This window comes from Bombina bombina, chromosome 5 (assembly GCF_027579735.1).
Source record: "Bombina bombina isolate aBomBom1 chromosome 5, aBomBom1.pri, whole genome shotgun sequence".
NCBI classification, from domain to species: Eukaryota; Metazoa; Chordata; class Amphibia; order Anura; family Bombinatoridae; genus Bombina; species Bombina bombina.
Window position 1 is genome coordinate 399721152 of NC_069503.1, and position 19448 is coordinate 399740599.

Here is a 19448-nt window from a genome sequence, read left to right on the forward strand (position 1 = left end):
TTAGATGCTAGTTATACCAATGTTTACCACAAAAGTTTTTTTCCTGCAAGCTCTTTAAATATCAGATTCTATACTCTGTATTTACTACAGTTTGCTATATAATTAGACTTTCTATATCATTAAAGAGCAAAAGATAAAAATATATGATATACAAGCAATCTCAAAGAATAATGTTATAGACAAAGCATACATTGATTGTTTCTACAAAAGCCTATTTAAACAATGAGCCTTAAACTTAAGATATGCAAATTAATGCCCAAGACAAGAGCTTTTAGTATGCTTAGATCTTATTCAGCGGCTGTTAGTGAATATGGAAAATGTCCCTTGGGTATAACGGGGGTACAGTTCAGTTTTAATAAGCCTCCACTTTACATGTATATAACATCCTTTGCAATTTTCCATCTCCACAGATAATGCATGTAGGCGATGAGTGCATGAAAAACAAACCCTCTTTATGCAACACTTGCTATTTAGGAAGTCTCCAGTTATAGCCTAGAAGTTCACTTCTCCATAGACATAGATACATAGAAGTTAGTTAATGTTCATAAAAAAGGTTCTTTAAAGATGCAAGCAAGGGTTATTAAGATTCTGTTATTTCACATGCATATAACTTTAGCAGTTTTTTCCACTCCCAAGCATAGCACCTATAAGCATTAAGGCATAGTCCCAGAAGAAAAAGACAATAACTCTGTATGCACTACTTATTGGTTGAAGTCAGTCAATTATCGCCCCATGGCCTACTTTTCAGCATGCTTAGGTATAGACTAGCAGGGGTTAATGATAGAGGTGCTTTTCTTCCTTTTTACCCTTCTCCCTCTCTTTAATTATAATAAGACTGTTGAGAGAATTTATTAGACCTCTATTGTTTTCTGTGCTTATATCAGCTTTTTACAATCTTTCAGACCCAGGAGTATCACATGTGGACATTAAGCATAAGACAAGTCCTCTAAATTCAATATTTGATGTTATGAAACCTCTCCAATTGTACCCCAAGGTCCCATGACTCAATATGCTTGGGTGAAGATTAGTAAGTGTTATTAGTAAGTGTCTCCTCCAATACCCTCTCATGGCAGACAAGCCGTCCGTCTCCCTCACGCAGCATCGGTGGGAGGGAGAGTTGATCAGTAGTTCTCAGGGGTAATTGTTAGGATCTTAGGGCAGGCTGAGTATCATTACCCTTTACGCCTCCTCAATCGCCATACACTATAGCGAAGGCGCCATCGGTTCGCGCCTATCTTCCCTCAAAGGCTGTTCTTCTTTTGCCACACTATCTCCCCAGTCACAGGGGCTCCAGGCACAATTTCCCTTGCCTTAGGAACAGGTTCGGGGGTAGCAGAGAGAAGCGCTACATGACTTGTGCTTAGCTCCTCCTCCCAGCTGTTATAGTTTTAGCCAGGGCATGCAATTTTAAACAACTTTCCAATTTAATTTTATCATCAATTTTGCTTTGTTCTCTTGGTATTCTTAGTTGAAAGCTAAACCTAGGTAGGCTCATATGATTATTTCTTAGCTCTTGAAGGCCTTCTCTTATCTGAATGCATTTTGAAATTTTTTCAGAACTAGAAGGTACCTGTGGAGTTTCCTATGAGTCAGCACTGATTGGCTAAATTGCAAGTCTGTCAATAGAACTGAAATAAGGGAGCAGTCTGCAGAGGCTTAAATACAAAAAGATATGATATCTGCGCTATCCCAATGTCATACAAAAAAACATACCAATAATAACGAAATATCTCAATGAAGACCTAGTATATATTATATATGAAGTAGTATAAATAAATAAATATATATGCAAAATACGCAAAGTCCACAGATATAATCAATCTGAAGATAGGCAGCTGAACCAAAGAGATGTGTGAAGACTCCCAATTTGCCTCCACAAGGACAATATGTGAAAAAGTTTTTGTTCTGCGCCTTTCTTCTGTGGAAGTATAGTGATAATAATAATAATGGGGTATTATCTCCCCTATCCCCAAACACTTACTTCAAAAGACCTCAATCAATATGAGGTAAGTAGTCACCCTTCACAATATTTCTCCATATGCACCTGCAAGGATTCCAATCCGTCAGCTGATTCGTTAGTACAATCAGAAGATTAATCAAATGCTGTATGCTGAAGCTGTATGTTAGATCCTCACTGTAGAACTGGTAGCTCGTGATACCAGGAACGAACAACCGCTCATCAGCTAGTTCTATGGAGATTAACTACCCACCAATTTTAAGTGTTCTTACGCCTCTTTCTTTAGCAGGTGATTGCCATAGAAACTGCAATTGTCTGTCTAATTGCCTGGTATTTCGGGGCTGGACTGACCTTACTTGGCGGGATCAGACTGATATGCTTCAGGAAAGTTTTCCTCTGTGAAAAGCACACTGGTCAAAACGTGGCTGCTCCTGGGTGGTTAATCTCCATAGAACTAGTTGATGAGCCCCATTATTATTATTATTATCACTATACTTCCACAGAAGAAAGGCGCAGAACAAAAACTTTTTCATATATATATATATATATATATATATATATGTATGTATATGTATTTATGTGTTTATATGTGTATATAGCGCTGTAAATACATAAATACACATATAAATACATATGTACACACATATATATATATATATATATATATATCAGTTAGCTTATTTATCAGTTTATAGATCCTGCCCATCATAGTTCATAGGATACATTTAGAGCTGGAATAGATCAGAAAGATGTCAATCATTATTGTGCATCAATGGAGGATCAGTGGGTGTATTGTCATTTTTTTAAAACGGCATGTCCAATCATAGCCTTTTTTTTTTTTGATAAACAATTTTTATTGAAGTTGTGAGTAAATAAAACATACAAATTTCGTCCATAAATAACAATTGCATGAAGTTAAATACAACCACGGAATGTATAGGTATTAATTGAGACACATGTCATATCCCAATATGGTGTGGGAGAAGGTTCGGACTGTCTATAATGGAACTTCCTTTTTTATTATCCCCTATGACAAGATGTTCCCAACAGTAAAATAAGAGATACACTTTAGAATAATAAGAGTGAGGTGTGGGGAATTAGCTTTTGTATCAGCTACTCTTGAACCAAGGTACATGGGGGGGGTGGAATCAGCGGGCCAGAGCCGCTTAGTAGAGGGGGAGAGGGGGAGGGTGGAGCAAGCTTTATTAAAGGAGGTGTGAGAGGTGTCCAGAAGTTGGAGGGGTCTAGAGTGGTGTCATTAATTGTTTTAAGAGATTGCCAAGTAATATCTGAGTGTCCCTTTTGGCTAGTGGGGTGAATAATTAGTAGAGTCAAACCCTTATAGTGCGGCTTTGATAGGAGTGGATGAGATTCAGTTGTAAACAAATATTCTTATTCAAAGAGATGGGGGGAAGAGTTGGGGGAAAGAGTGAGGGGAGTGTGGCAATTTTAAAATAATATGGAAGTATAGGGAAGTAAAATGGAAGGAGTATATTGTCTATAGGAAGGTGGTGGGGAGTCTATAAGAATCTATCTAAACAAATATACCCAGTTAGAATATAGACTGGGGCATTTCAACCATCTGATACTCATAGCACAGTAATAAAGCTTGCTAGGTAAAATTAGTAGTATCCTTAAAATAAGGCAACCACAACAGATTATAAGCTTTGGGTCATCCAAAATCTCTGCCTCCCTATTGATCAGCTAATGCTTAACTGTTAATGTGAGGTAAATTAAAAAAGACTGCTTAGGGGGGCGGAGCCAACTGTCAAGCAGACCAGTCGCATGGGAAATGAGCTCCACATACTTTCCTACTTAAAACTGTAATTTCTGTAGGCAACTGGCCTAAAAAGAGCTTAAATCTAGCACAGAAGTGGTGATCATTAGTATGCTGCAGCCTTGGAAGCTAGTTTGAGTGGCGAGAAGAAATAGGAGGCAATGTGCTTAGTTTGCGGTCTATGCTCACGCTGCCATTACCCTTCTTTCTATTTTACTTGAGCTGAGCGTCAGTGATTCCGTTACAGAGCAGAGTGCATCCTAGCTAATGTACCCTATTTGATCATGGAGGAGGGTTACCGACTGCAGATTCAAGAGCTCCTTGTACAACTGGACATACAAATGCAAGTTACCTTTGCCGCACTCACATGGGAACTGAGAGACTCTTGTGCGCACGATGCTAACAGGTTACCTAAGATGGCGGAGAGAGGAGACTTTGTTTTGATATACCCGGAGCAATTGACCGCATCAAGTTCCACTCACTCCACATCAGATGGTAATCAGAACAGTACACTACGGAGAGGCGAGATCAGAACACCGCTGCAATTTTCTTTACCTGATCGTGAGCCTGGGACTCTCTTTGCAGATCCTGAATGTGGCAAATTACTGAGCAGCCCTTACTCCATATCCTTCTCGCTATACTTGAGAAGAGATTTACCCCAGGATGCAGAGGAAGTGTGCGGAGCTGAGCTTTGGAACCTCGAGCCTGTGTTAGAGATACAATTGGATATCCACAAGTTGTATGATACTCTACAGTCCTCCACCATTCACACCGAGTATGGGCAGCACAGCGGGTCTAACATAGAGGCGCAGCATTATACAGAGGTCTCTACACGGTCTTCTTTAAAATTTGGAGTGGGCTAATGAGTGTCTCATTTTGACATATGCTCCGCTAGTGCTAATATTGAGCCGGAATATACATATGCTTTCCATTGATTTGTTACCATTAAGACATTGTTAAAATTTATATTGACATGGATGACATTTTGGTTGAAGGATTTTGATGTCTAACTCCTATAAGCAGCTATGGAGCTTATAATACTCATATTGCAGTTATTTGTGGACATAGACACGTGTAAAGTTATTTCTGGAAAAATATTATATGCCTGGACATGGTCGAGTAGATAACCTGCACTCTCCATATGGCTTACTGGTTATTTAGATAAGGTGGAGGCATATATAACATTTTGCAGTTTTTTATGCTTCCCTTTAGAGTATCACTTCTTTTTTGTCAACTTGGACTATGTAGGAATAGGATGTTAATGTTTAATGTTATTGAGTCTATAACTGATTGTTCCATTTTAGTCTAATGCATATCTATGTTCTACAAGTTTACAATGTTATTACTAATACAGACATTTATGAAGATACATTATGTGAGAATAGGAGTTGGTTAGCTCCTCTATTCATATTATAACAGAACTGTTAGAGGACAGGTTTAACATGTATAAGCTTGCTGACACTGTAATCATCTGTCCATTTAACATGTTACCAGATGAGTGAGATCTCTCCTTTCTTTTTCTCATTATTTTGCTACAGCTCAAAAGTTATAAGGTTAACTAATTTATTCTTTACTCTGTATTAGTTTATTTTTCATATAATAATGTCTATAGTTTATAACTTTCTAAAGACCAGGATGTGTTTTGTTGTGATAATATTTCTACAGCTGTTGAATACCACACTCTGACTCACAAAATTTATAATTGACATAATGAGTACTGACTAGAGCCATACTAATATTTTGACTTACTCCTGGTGCTACTAAGTCCCACCCAGTGACGTGCGGTGACCTCAGATGCTGGGGAGGCACTGGTTTAAGAAACACACACACACATATATATATATATATATATATATATATATATATATATATATATATATATATATATAAAAAACCATATTTAGATATTAAAGGGACATTACATTTGAAAAACTACATACTCTTTTTCTGTAGAGCATGCAGTGTTAAGACTAGTGACCTGCACCTCTACGTGTTTAACCCTCGCAAATGGGTTAAATACATAGTATAAGTATTGCACTGCTGGTCCTGAGTGGAAACTGCTGCTAATACATTCAGCAGCGCTAGTTACACCTCAGAATCACGCTACTAGTGCTGATAATTGTATCAGTGTCAGTTTCCATTCAGGACTATTGGTGTTGTGTGAGGCCTGAGTGGTACTTCTACTATGTGTTTAACACCTTTGCAGGGGGGGGGGGTATAGTGGTATACATAGTCTTAGCATAGTGACATAGACATAGTGGTGCAGAGTCTTAAAATAGCATGCTTAAATGAATTAGTGTATGTCATTTTCTTTTTTTACTATCCGCACCTGTAGTTACACCCCTGGCAGGGCCCTTACTAGAAATTTTTAGGCCCCTTACTATACCATTGATTGGGCCCCCTTAACCACATAAATACACATATAAACTCACACAGACACACATAGACACACTCACACAGACACACACACACAGATACACTCACACAAACAAACACACACAGAGACTCATACACTCACACAAAGACACACACACAGATACACTCACACAAACACAGACACACACACAGACTCTTATACACTCACACAAAGACACACACACAGATACACTCACACAAACACAGACACACACACAGACTCTTATACACTCACACAAAGACACACACACAGATACACTCATACAAACACAGACACACACACAGATACACTCTTATACACTCACACAAACACAGATACACTCTTATACACTCACACAGTGTCAAGCATGGCATATACAGTGTAAAATTATTACAATCAAAGAACAAAATTGGAGAGAGTGAGAGAGAGATACTCATTAGGATCTGAACCTCTACCCTGGCAAATGGATGACCCCTAAGTTACAGTAGCTGTTATAGATGAGCCCTAAATTACAGTAGCTGTTAAACTATGCTAGTTTTGTTTACAATTTAATACTAATTACTCACTATGCCCCTGACATATTGCTTCTTATAATCCTCAGTTTTATATATATATACAGTCGTGTGGGGAACATATTGATCAGAGCATAATTATTGAGAAGCAAATGATTTATCACAGCCATTAACCATTTACGCATAATAATCTTGGCAAAACTTCACTAAAGTAAAACGATTCCCACTCAAACAGATGAACAATAAACATAATATAAATTTGCATAGAAAAATAATTTGCTCATTCAATATATTTACTTAATCAGTCAGACAGCTATAAATGTACCTTTGTTTTCATAATAAAGTCTAAATAACACATTTTCTGGTTTACAGTCCCTGGTCATATTTTTGTAAATTAAAATGATAGGGTTTTTACTTTTTTAAACAATATCCTTGCAATGTCTAATGTCCAGTGCCAGTAAATACTTTACATTGTTCCAACTACTACAGGAGGCAGTGTTCTCCTATTCTTTATGTAATGCCTTTCAGACCTTTATCTATACCTCCAAGCATCATGTTGTAGTTCCTGGCACTAGGAGTGTGGGTGCAGAGTCACAGTGGGTTATTAATTGCAGTAGTCCAGGGGAGGGTCTTAGGGACACTTTGTGCATGGGTCAGTGTTAACAGGAATGTAATTGGAAGTTTGTGGTTTAGGTGCTCCCTGCAGTCAGTAGGTAAAACTAGTTGCAATCATATTTATTTTGTGTTATCACTTGCAACAATATATACTGTAAACAACTTTGAAATTAGCAATGATTTATATATGATGTATGGCTTAATTATAAATAACAAAAATTAAACATGTAACAATCAGGCAACATTCAAAACAGATTCCTTAATGAATCATTAAAACACGTTTCTTTGGCTGATACAAGTACCAATATCTGAAGGAACTGGCCAACATAAGAAATTCATCACATTCAGTATCTTCCCTCCATTCTTATCTACACTTGTTTGAGATAAACGTAGCTGATAAGACATAAGAATACTGAAGAATTAGATCAGATACATACCAGATGCAGACAGCCTTCAGTTTGGAGGAGTGAAGGAACAGATAAAATGGATTTGAGACACACAAGGAGGCCCAAGGGCCTTAGCCTGGACATACCTTTTTCAGACAGTCTGTAACTTTTATATATCATGGGTGATTTGCACCCTACAGTTAACACCATTGTTCCCACCTACTACAAGGATCACAACAAGGAATGTCTTGTATGAAAAACCTGTATATGAGAGGGAGAGCTACTGTCTTTGTGAAAACATTTCTAAATAACATTTCCTCAAACTCACAGTGGCCATGTGACAATGTGACAACAGAAGCATACAGATCAAGCTCTGTTACAAAGTGTACAAAGTGTGACAGGCAGGTGATTGTACTCTCTCTGCACCTACACACATCCAAAGAGCAGCCAAATGACTGCAATTTCTGCACGTGCCAGATTCCTTTACTTCCCACTGGGATGTTTGGATCTATAGCAACTCAAAACTCTGCACCACACAGTAAAGATGAAATCTATCACGTAAATAAAGCAAATATGCATAATTTTAACATAAATCTTAAAGGGATTTTTTTTTATCTTGAATCTAAAATAATGTCCTTTTAAATATATTACAGTTCTTGGTCTTTTTTTTTTTTTAAGTATGTTCTTAGGGCATGTCACTATCTACCGATTTGATAGCCGTCCCTATCAGGCAATGATCAATATATTCCATTGGTGCCCTAGTTACTAAACCTAACTAAACATATGTAAAGAAAAAAAGAAATCTTTTCATGTTTTAATACTGCTCATTCACATATGTCTGATAGATTTTTTTTTCTTTAATGTGGTTGCTTTAAACATAGTCATCACTGTTATATATCAATCATAGATGTTACCTAACTGACATTCGACTCCTTACCTGAGCTGATGAGGTCGTCGTCACTGTCAGACACTGAGAGACTGTCTGACACACTTGTGGCTCCGGCTCCGCTCCTCCGGCGTCCACCGCTCCTGAGTCCTGACTCCTCCAGTCCACAGTAGTCCTCCTCCACAGTCCTCAGTAAGTGAAAGTCCACACATGCACTTCAGAGGCAGGAGCTCCCTTCTGTGAGTCACTCTCTTCCCGCCTGAATCCGACTGTGTCGGCGCATCCGCAACGTCACTAAAATCCGACGTCACGTGACCCACACTCTGTCACTCAGCTGAGCAGCCCAGCAGGCACGCCTCCCCGGCAGTGCTGATGCTGATTGGCTGAGTGACTAACTCCATCATGGAGGCGGTTTTAAGAACCGCCTCCATTGGAGTTTGTGAGGGCCCGGCAAGACACCACTGGGTGGCGATAGCGCTAAGTTAGCAGTGGAACTTATTTCAGATCCATGTTGCGCAATTAATGGAGGGCAGCGGACCGGCTCACTGCCTCCTAATTGCGCAACAATGGATGCTGAATTTGGCAGCGCAAGCGCAGTTAAGAGAATAAGTACATATAAAATATGATCGCCGTAGGGGGTGGGGGGTACCCTTGGGGTGGGGTGGGAGTGGTAAAAAAAAAATAAAAGACCAAAAATACTTTTTTTTTTTTTTTTTTAATAAATATTATTTTAAATTGTTTTTCTCTGATTGGACAGGGTAGGCGCTGCCTCCCCTGCCTCTTATTACTGCACGTCACTGGTCCCACCCATGCCTACCTTTGCATATAGTTATTTTATCCTCACTAACCTAACCCCCTATTGGCACATATGCCTCAACTGGAGATATGGTAATACTAGGGGAGATTTGGGTTTCCTTCATTGCGATATGCTCCTTTGACGGCATATATAGCTACATGTAATATAACAGTGGCCCTATATAATTTACAGAATTTGAGGGCACTATCTTCCTTGTTGCGCTTTCTTTTTTGGAGAGTCCTAATTGAGGCTATAGTAAAAGCACCGTAGTTGTACATGTTCTGCAGCAGTGTATATGGTCATGTAATTTAGTGTATATGTAGAGGCACTAGCTCTACTGGTATTGTGGTGTTCCTATATGTTACTATCCTTATTTTTATATCTATCACTAGGGATCACCTCCTTATTATTGTCACGCACCTACCCTTGGGTATAGGGCCCATACCTAGAGGGTAACATTAATTTTATAAATATCTCATGTTTTTGGGGTGTATGTGCAGTAGTATTATATGTCTATATACTGTTAGTATGACGGTTGTCATGTAGCCTTCAACTTAGGTTTAGGTTGGTCATCGCTATGCAGTTTAAAGAGACTTTTGCGGTGTGTTCTCTAGATTACAGGGTTTTGTCCTAATTTGTATAACCTTATATGTTAAGTGAAGAAACTTGGTTTATGGTGTTAACCATATTGTATATTTTATTTTTTTCTTATTTTTACTATACTTTAATTAGTATTTTGTACCCTACGTGGTAAAAATGTATCTCTCATACAAGATCTTTATTCTTCATATGACAGTTGAAAATATCATACTAAAGGACAGAACACTTTACTAATGAGGTACTATAGTAACATTCTGTAAAAAAAAAAAATATAAGGTATCAATGTAAATCTTGCAATGTATATATCCGAGGTATACTGGTGATATAGTAGGATAAACATGTTTTCAATATGTATATCATGATTTACTATTGTTATTAGCCATGTCTATTTTGAGATGACTTGGTTTTTTTTTTGTTTATTTGTGGCTTTTGTAGTTCTAATTACCTTAATAAAAATCTTTGATTTAAAAAAAAAAGACTGCTTAATAGAAACGGACAACCCATATAATCCTGCAGCGCTAAAAGAAGCATATGATTCTTAGAGACATAACATGGTCATATGAACAGTTATGAAAGCATAGAGTGTCAAATTCGCTCTAGTGAGCGCAGAAACAGCGATGGGATATCCCCTGATATGTCCAATATATATTGCTTAAGTATTTCAGATACCTCTATGTTATACAAAATATACAATAAGCGTAGTCAATAATGAGCAAGCAATAACATACTTCTGTTGACAGATGTAAGATAGGCGAAAGTGGCATTGATATCTAACATCCTATCTATGTTAATCTTACATTCAAATAAACAATTGTATGTCAACTGCAAACTAACCAGCTAATGTCCGCTCTTAACTAGGCTAATATTAAGTAAACTAATACATTTCCTAGACATATGTATCTGGAGCCTATTAGATTGAAAAGCATAAAGTGTGTGGTAATATAAAAACATCTTAAAACTATCAAAAAGCTCACACAACCAGGGGTGAACTGTAAATTTCCTCTAGGTCAGTGAGCAGCAATGACAACAAACAGAGCTGTGAGATAAGCAGGCGGACCCAATAAACAGTGCATGCCCTGAACGGGATCCATACTGAAAGAACCTGAATCACTAGTAACCCGGTAACAATGTACCCCGTTGTATAGAGTTATCAGCGTCTCTAGAATTAACCCACACCTCTCCTATATAGCTGTTCAGACCCAAGTGTAGGTGGCGGGAAAGGTTGAGAGAGTTTATAAACAAACTGCCCCAGATCGGGTGATTGTAGCATGTCCTTGCACAGGTCACAAATTTGGGAGTATAAACTATATAGCTGAGAGAGTCCTTTACTCTGAGTGGTCTTCAGTGCCAGAAGAGAAAATTTACCTTTAGGAGAGGTACATGCCGAGCAGTTTAGTAGAATATCTGCATGTACTAGCGGTGTTTCCTGCAGTCCTGTCTGTTTGCGTAACCCAGATGATTGATATGGGAGAAGTGGTTCCGTGTACTCACAAGGCTCTTCATAATGTTCTATGGGTTCCCTGAACCTAACAAATGTAGAGTCCACTAACACTGTTGTGCTCCCCTCTATTGCAATTCCGCCTACTTCAAACTTGGGTGGTATCCGGAGATCTGGCTCCTCTGAAGTTTGTTGCTGAGACCTCTGAGAACCTCCCTGAGCAGTCAAGGCATCCCCAGTCATGTGATAAAGAGGTATGATAGACACTTCAGCTGACTGTGAGCTGGATGCAGATTTCAATATATCCTTGCATGCTACATGGTGATGATCTAGGCGGAAAGATAAGGCTTTCAATAGTGAAATTATGGATGCCATAGTGAGATGGTAGCCAGATGTTAAATTTGCTCTAGAGGTGAATGAGGTATTATAGGTAGTGCACAATATTAGCGGGGATTAGGCTGCGTTAATCCAATTTGTTAGGGAAGGAATGTTGTGAGCGTCAGCACGGACTTTGTATTAAACGTCCATGTCCCCAGTAAAGTAAATCACTCTGGGAGGTTGCCCCTTAACATGTGGATCTTGCAGATGCTAATTGATAGATACTGCACTATTGTGATCCACTCTGAAGTTCTCCTGTCGCTATATGAGGGAGCACTATATCCATCTGCCTGCGTATGTTACGGTGATTAGCATCAGCCTCACTTAGCTTTCTCCTACTTATGGGGTTTGCGCCAATGCTGTATGTTCTGTCCCCTTGTCCAGCAATTCGGTCCTCATGTCTAGTACTTTCTTGTAGTTCGTTCTAGAGGTCCTGACAAACAGTAGAGTCTGTGTATAGATTTTGTCTGACTCACCATGGCAGTTCTACAGTCTGCTCACGCCGTGTGGTGTGTTCGGCTGTGAAAGAGGCCTGAGCTTAGTGTTCCGTCGTATAAACCTTGTTTACTGCACGTAACTGGGTTTTGGAACCCTCCAATTAATGCAGCAGGGTAGAAGAGAAATATGTATCACTATTGTGATCTATTGTTGATCCATTTTCCCCTGGTATTTGAGCACTATATTGAGACTATTAGCAGAGCTCTAAAGAAACGCGGCCATGTTGGTCTCCAGCCGACTCCGCCCCCCCCAATCATAGCCTTTTCACATGGTACCGCATTGGTTCAATCCTGAACATGTAATGTAAACATAGCAGTGTTTAAAAATCATCATAAAAACTGCTCTATTATCATTATAAAAATTACTAGCACTAGGCAAGGTAACTATAACGTAAGCTCCTGTTACAGAAGGAGCATAGCTAATAAGCTGAAATTATTTTTTTGTGTATATCACAGAGCACAACTTCTCAAACTTACAGAAGCTGCATATTTACAGTGATACTTGCAACCTCGATGTACCACAATTATAATCCTATGCATTTCTTTAAAATGAAGCCAGCTGAGTTTAAATGTTTTTAACAGTGCGACTATGTATCAATTTTGTTAATAAAGTTCAAGGAATGAATGATTTACTGTAAAGATTTGTGTGGATAATACAAATGATCATTTCAAAATTTGTGTGGGGCAAGGCACTCTTTCGGGCTGCACATATATGCCTTCTGGTATTGGCTCATCAAATGCATTCATCTAGCTCACAGTGATGCATTGCTGCTTCTTCAACAAAGGCTATTAAGAGAATAAAGCAAAGTTGATAGTATAGGTAAATCGGAAAGTTGTCTGAAAAAAAGTTTTCTATCTGAATATTGAAAAAAAATGTTGGGTTTCGTGTCCCTTTAACACTGAGTGAACTAGTCATTTCACTAGACTAATAACTCAGACTAGTAAGATCACAAAATGGATTCTGCATTTTTACTATGAACATACACTCCTTCCTCCTAGATTGTGTCCAAGAGGAATCATTTAACAACTGATAGTTTAATATGCATCTTTTTTTATTTGTACAAGGTTATATAAAAAATAAAATTAAAGCTTCCATATGTATCTAGCTTTCTTGCAGCCCTGATCATACTGTTATTATACCCAGACTTTTTATTTGTGCATGTTTTTTTACATCAGCCTGTCTATTGCTTTCTTTTTCTGGCTTTTATATGAGAGCACTAAAAGCTTCTAATTTTAATACTCAAATAGAACATTTAGTTCTGGCTACTGAGCTCGACAACAAAATGAATTTCTAAGGAAAAGGCCTACAAATATTTCCAGGTAATTGCATTTCTATGAAGTTTGTGTGTGCTTGTCAACCATAAATTGTACAAAAAAAATGGACAATATAAAATTAGCAGGGTATATGTTATTTAAGCAATAAAGGACAAGTTACAGTGCCGAATGTTTCATTTCATGGGAACTGCAGAGAGTAATGCAGATGACTGTATTAATCTTTTCAGCTATTCGGAAATGAAGCAGCACATACAATAACGTGTTCTTTATTGCTTCTTCTAACATAGCTCTCCCCTCAGATTCTGCATTAAAATTAAAATATGGGCACTTTAGGAGTTCAAAGGAGTCTACTGTATGTCTTTGCTGTTAGGGACAAGTACATTTTTCAAACTAGATCACTCTCTAAGAAATCTATCTCTTCCTGACTCAAGAATATGTTCATGCAGTGTTAATTGGAAAGCAAGAAATGCCTTACAGCTTTTGTAGAGAAAATGCAGTTCTGGGACAAGATTTCTCACGTACCAATAATTTGGACAAGATCACTGCTCTCACATGACTTAATGTAATGCGCTATTCTAAAAATGTTATTTAGCTCTTTCCTAGGCATTTCTTTTGCATTGTATTGCTGTGAAATAATAACGAGCACAAACTGCTATTTTTGTATTAAAGTGAAGAAAAAATATATAGCTTGCTTTCGAATAGAAATAATCCTGATATAGCATTGTGGATTGGTATTATCTAATTATAGAGACTATAAACTGATAACTGAATGATGGAAAATAGTTCTATAGTGGGATTGTAACGGAAAACCATTAGATATACAGACATTCAGTGAAAGGGACTGGACACGTTGTGGTGCAAAAAAAAGTGTTTATTTTATTAGTTATGTAAATTATAAATTATTTGCTAGGATGTTCTTCATATCCCAAACTAGGAATAATTCAAGCTATGACATTAGTTTGAATAAAGGGATATTAAACAGTATGAGATTTTAATATAAAATGTTTCATTATGTGTGATTATTCCACTGAATTTCTCTAAAGTAATGGGTGCCGCCATGTTTGAATTTATGTTGCCCCTTATCTGCTTCCCCAGCTAAAAACAATTAGGGACAAATATAATTCAGACAATAAACAAGACTTTGTGGAACTTTTTAATTTATATTTATAAGAAGGGTCACAGAAAGAAAAGCAAAAAGAAAAGGAAGAGAAATGGGACAATAAAAGGAGCCTCACATAAACACAAAAATCATATTCAAAACACAGTATCATTATATCTAACAAATTATATTAATCCTGAGTCATTTCAATCACTTATAATTACATATAGATGATTTGGATATCCAGTTTGTATCCCCTTTAAACAGAAAAAAAAAAAATCACATGTATCATATGGATATCTCTTTTTTTTTAAAGGGACACTGAACCTAAATTGTTTCTTTTGTGATACAGATAAAGCACCACATTTTAAGCAACTTTCTAATTTACTCCTATTATCAAATTTTCTTCATTCTCTTGGTATCTTTATTTGAAATGCAAGAATGTAAGTTTAGATTCCGGCCCATTTTTGGTGAACAACCTGGGTTGTTCTTGCTGATTGGTGGATAAATTCATCCACCAATAAAAAGTGCTGTCCAGAGTTCTGAACCCCCCAAAAAAGCTTAGGTACCTTCTTTTTCAAAAAAAGATAGCAAGAGAACGAAGAAAAATTGATAATAGGAGTAAATTAGAAAGTTGCTTATAATTGCATGCTCTATCTGAATCACGAAAAGTTGAGTTCAGTGTCCCTTTAATAATTCATTTACCATCTTTTATGCCTTTATTCCCCACTCCTTCCTCACCTTCAACTATCTAGTAAAGTGGGGCGAGGAGAAAAAAATATATATCAACCACTAATCCAAGAATCCAGATCATTATTTATAAATGATCTGCCTAATTTCTGCAAATCCTCAACTGTACACATGTATGTAGACAACACGGTAATCTATGCAAACAAATCTGATCTGCCACAGCTTGAAGCAGTGCTCCAAGACCAGTTCACAGAGGTAGAAAAGTGGATATCAAAAAACAAACTCTTCCTAAACACTGACAAAACTGTCACAATGATCTTTGGAACGGGTCCTAAATTACACAAATTACAAAATTCCGATCTACGCACCAAAACAAAATCCAATTGCACGCTTACCGCAGTCCACTCTTTCAAATACTTGGGTATGTTGTTAGACTCTAATCTATCTTTTGGCCTCCACAAAGGAAAAACTTGCATCTAAACTTTATCCAAAATTAGGTGCCCTGTACAGAAATAAATCTTGCCTCAGCCCTACAGTAAAGGAAAAGATTGCACAGCAAATGCTGATGCCTATCATGGATTATGGGGACATAGTATATGCACCCGCACCGCAAACTCACCTTAATAAACTTAATACGTTGTATAACTCGTTCTGCCGCTTTGTGCTACAATGTAACTACAGGACCCACCATTGGGACATGCTAAAAGAACTAAACTGGCTGTCACTGGAATCCAGACGCACCCTCCATCCTGCCTTGTGTTTAAGAGCCTTTCTGGGAAGCTCCCACCCTACCTGAGCAGAATGCTCTCCCCGGCTACTCCCACCTCCTATAACCTCCGATCCAATAAAAGCACATTATTTAGCTTGCCTCAATACAAAAAGAAAGCAGCTCGATCCTCCTTTTCCTACCGAGCGCCACAGTAATGGAACGACCTCCTGCACACTTTCAAACCTTCCCCAAGCCTAAAATCCTTTAAGAGATCCCTCTCTACAGATCTCAAAACAGAATGCACCTGTCATGGTTGATTATATATTTCTCCAACATAGGTGTGTCCGGTCCACGGCGTCATCCTTACTTGTGGGATATTCTCTTCCCCAACAGGAAATGGCAAAGAGCCCAGCAAAGCTGGTCACATGATCCCTCCTAGGCTCCGCCTACCCCAGTCATTCTCTTTGCCGTTGTACAGGCAACATCTCCAAGGAGATGGCTTAGAGTTTTTTAGTGTTTAACTGTAGTTTTTATTATTCAATCAAGAGTTTGTTATTTTAAAATAGTGCTGGTATGTACTATTTACTCTGAAACAGAAAAGAGATGAAGATTTCTGTTTGTATGAGGAAAATGATTTTAGCAACCGTTACTAAAATCCATGGCTGTTCCACACAGGACTGTTGAGAGGAATTAACTTCAGTTGGGGGAACAGTGAGCAGTCTTTTGCTGCTTGAGGTATGACACATTCTAACAAGACGATGTAATGCTGGAAGCTGTCATTTTCCCTATGGGATCCGGTAAGCCATTTTTATTCAGATAGTAAATAAGGGCTTCACAAGGGCTTATTAAGACTGTAGACATTTTCTGGGCTAAATCGATCATATTTACACATATTTAGCCTTGAGGAATCATTTAATCTGGGTATTTTTTGTAAAATAATATCGGCAGGCACTGTTTTAGACACCTTATTCTATAGGGGCTTTCCCTAATCATAGTCAGAGCCTCAATTTCGCGCCGGTATGGCGCACTTGTTTTTGAGAACAGCATGACATGCAGCTGCATGTGTGTGGAGCTCTGATACATAGAAAAGTCTTTCTGAAGGCATTATTTGGTATCGTATTCCCTTTTGGGCTTGGTTGGGTCTCAGCAAAGCAGATTCCAGGGACTGTAAAGGGGTTAAATATAAAAACGGCTCCGGTTCCGTTATTTTAAGGGTTAAAGCTTCCAAATTTGGTGTGCAATACTTTTAAGGCTTTAAGACACTGTGGTGAAATTTTGGTGAATTTTGGACAATTCCTTCATACTTTTTCGCAATTGCAGTAATAAAGTGTGTTCAGTTTAAAATTTAAAGTGACAGTAACGGTTTTATTTTAAAACGTTTTTTGTGCTTTGTTATCAAGTTTATGCCTGTTTAACATGTCTGAACTACCAGATAGATTATGTTCTGACTGTGGGGAAGCCAAGGTTCCTTCTCATTTAAATAGATGTGATTTATGTCATAAAAAATTTAGAAAAAATGATGCCCAAGATGATTCCTCAAGTGAGGGGAGTAAGCATGGTACTGCATCATCCCCTCCTTCGTCTACACCAGTCTTGCCCATACAGGAGGCCCCTAGTACATCTAGCGCGCCAATACTCCTTACTATGCAACAATTAACGGCTGTAATGGATAATTCTATCAAAAACATTTTAGCCAATATGCCCACTTATCAGCGAAAGCGCGACTGCTCTGTTTTAGAAAATACTGAAGAGCATGAGAACGCTGATGATTTTGTTTCTGAAGGGCCCCTACACCAGTCTGAGGGAGCCAGGGAGGTTTTGTCTGAGGGAGAAATTTCAGATTCAGGAAAAATTTCTCAACAAGCTGAACCTGATGTGATTACTTTTAAAATTAAGTTGGAACATCTCCGCGCTCTGCTTAAGGAGGTGTTATCCAATTTGGATGATTGTGATTATCTGGTCATTCCAGAAACACTATGTAAAATGGACTAGTTCCTAGAGGCCCCGGGGCCCCCCGAAGCTTTTCCTATACCCAAGCGGGTGGCGTACATTGTTAATAAAGAATGGGACAGGCCCGGTATACCTTTCGTACCTCCCCCCTTATTTAAAGAAAATTGTTTCCTATAGTCGACCCCAGAAAGGACTTATGGCAGACAGTCCCCAAGGTCGAGGGGGCGGTTTCTACTCTAAACAAGCGCACCACTATACCCATAGAAGATAGTTGTACTTTCCAAGATCCTATGGATAAAAAATTAGAAGGTTTGCTAAAAAAGATGTTTGTTCAGCAAGGTTACCTTCTACAACCAATTGCATGCATTGTCCCTGTCACTACAGCCGCGTGTTTCTGGCTCGATGAGCTAGAAAAGGCGATTATTAGTAATTCTTCTTCTTATGAGGAGATTATGGACAGAATTCGTGCTCTTAAATTGGCTAATTCTTTCACCCTAGACGCCACCTTGCAATTGGCTAGGTTAGCGGCGAAAAATTCTGGGTTTGCTATTGTGGCGCGCAGAGCGCTTTGGTTAAAATCTTGGTCAGCGGATGCGTCTTCCAAGAACAAATTGCTTGACATTCCTTTCAAGGGGAAAACACTGTTTGGCCCTGACTTGAAAGAGATTATCTCTGATATCACTGGGGGCAAGGGCCACGCCCTTCCTCAGGATAGGTCTTTCAAGGCCAAAAATAAACCTAATTTTCGTCCCTTTCGCAGAAACGGACCAGCCCCAAGTGCTACGTCCTCTAAGCAGGAGGGTAATACTTCTCAAGCCAATCCAGCCTGGAGAATGCAAGGCTGGAACAAAGGAAAGCAGGCCAAGAAACCTGCCACTGCTCCCAAGACAGCATGAGATGCGGGCTCCCGATCCGGGACCGGATTTGGTGGGGGGCAGACTCTCTCTCTCTTCACTCAGGCTTGGGCAAGAGATGTTCTGGATCCTTGGGCGCTAGAAATAGTCTCCCAAGGTTATCTTCTGGAGGTGATTCATCCTGTTCCATTAAAAGAACAAGGGATGGGGTTCTACCCCAATCTGTTCGTAGTTCCCAAAAAAGAGGGAACGTTCAGACCAATCTTAGATCTCAAGATCCTAAACAAGTTTCTCAAGGTTCCATCGTCCAAAATGGAAACCATTCGAACAATCCTTCCATCCAGGAAGGTCAATTCTTGACCACGGTGGATTTAAAGGATGCGTATCTACATATTCCTATCCACAAGGAACATCATCGGTTCCTAAGGTTCGCATTCCTGGACAAGCATTACCAGTTCGTGGCGCTTCCTTTCGGATTAGCCACTGCTCCAAGGATTTTCACAAAGGTACTAGGGTCCCTTCTGGCGGTGCTAAGACCAAGGGGCATTGCTGTAGTACCTTACTTGGACGACATTCTGATTCAAGCGTCGTCCCTTCCTGGCCTTTCTCAGATCTCACGGAGGAAAGTGAACGT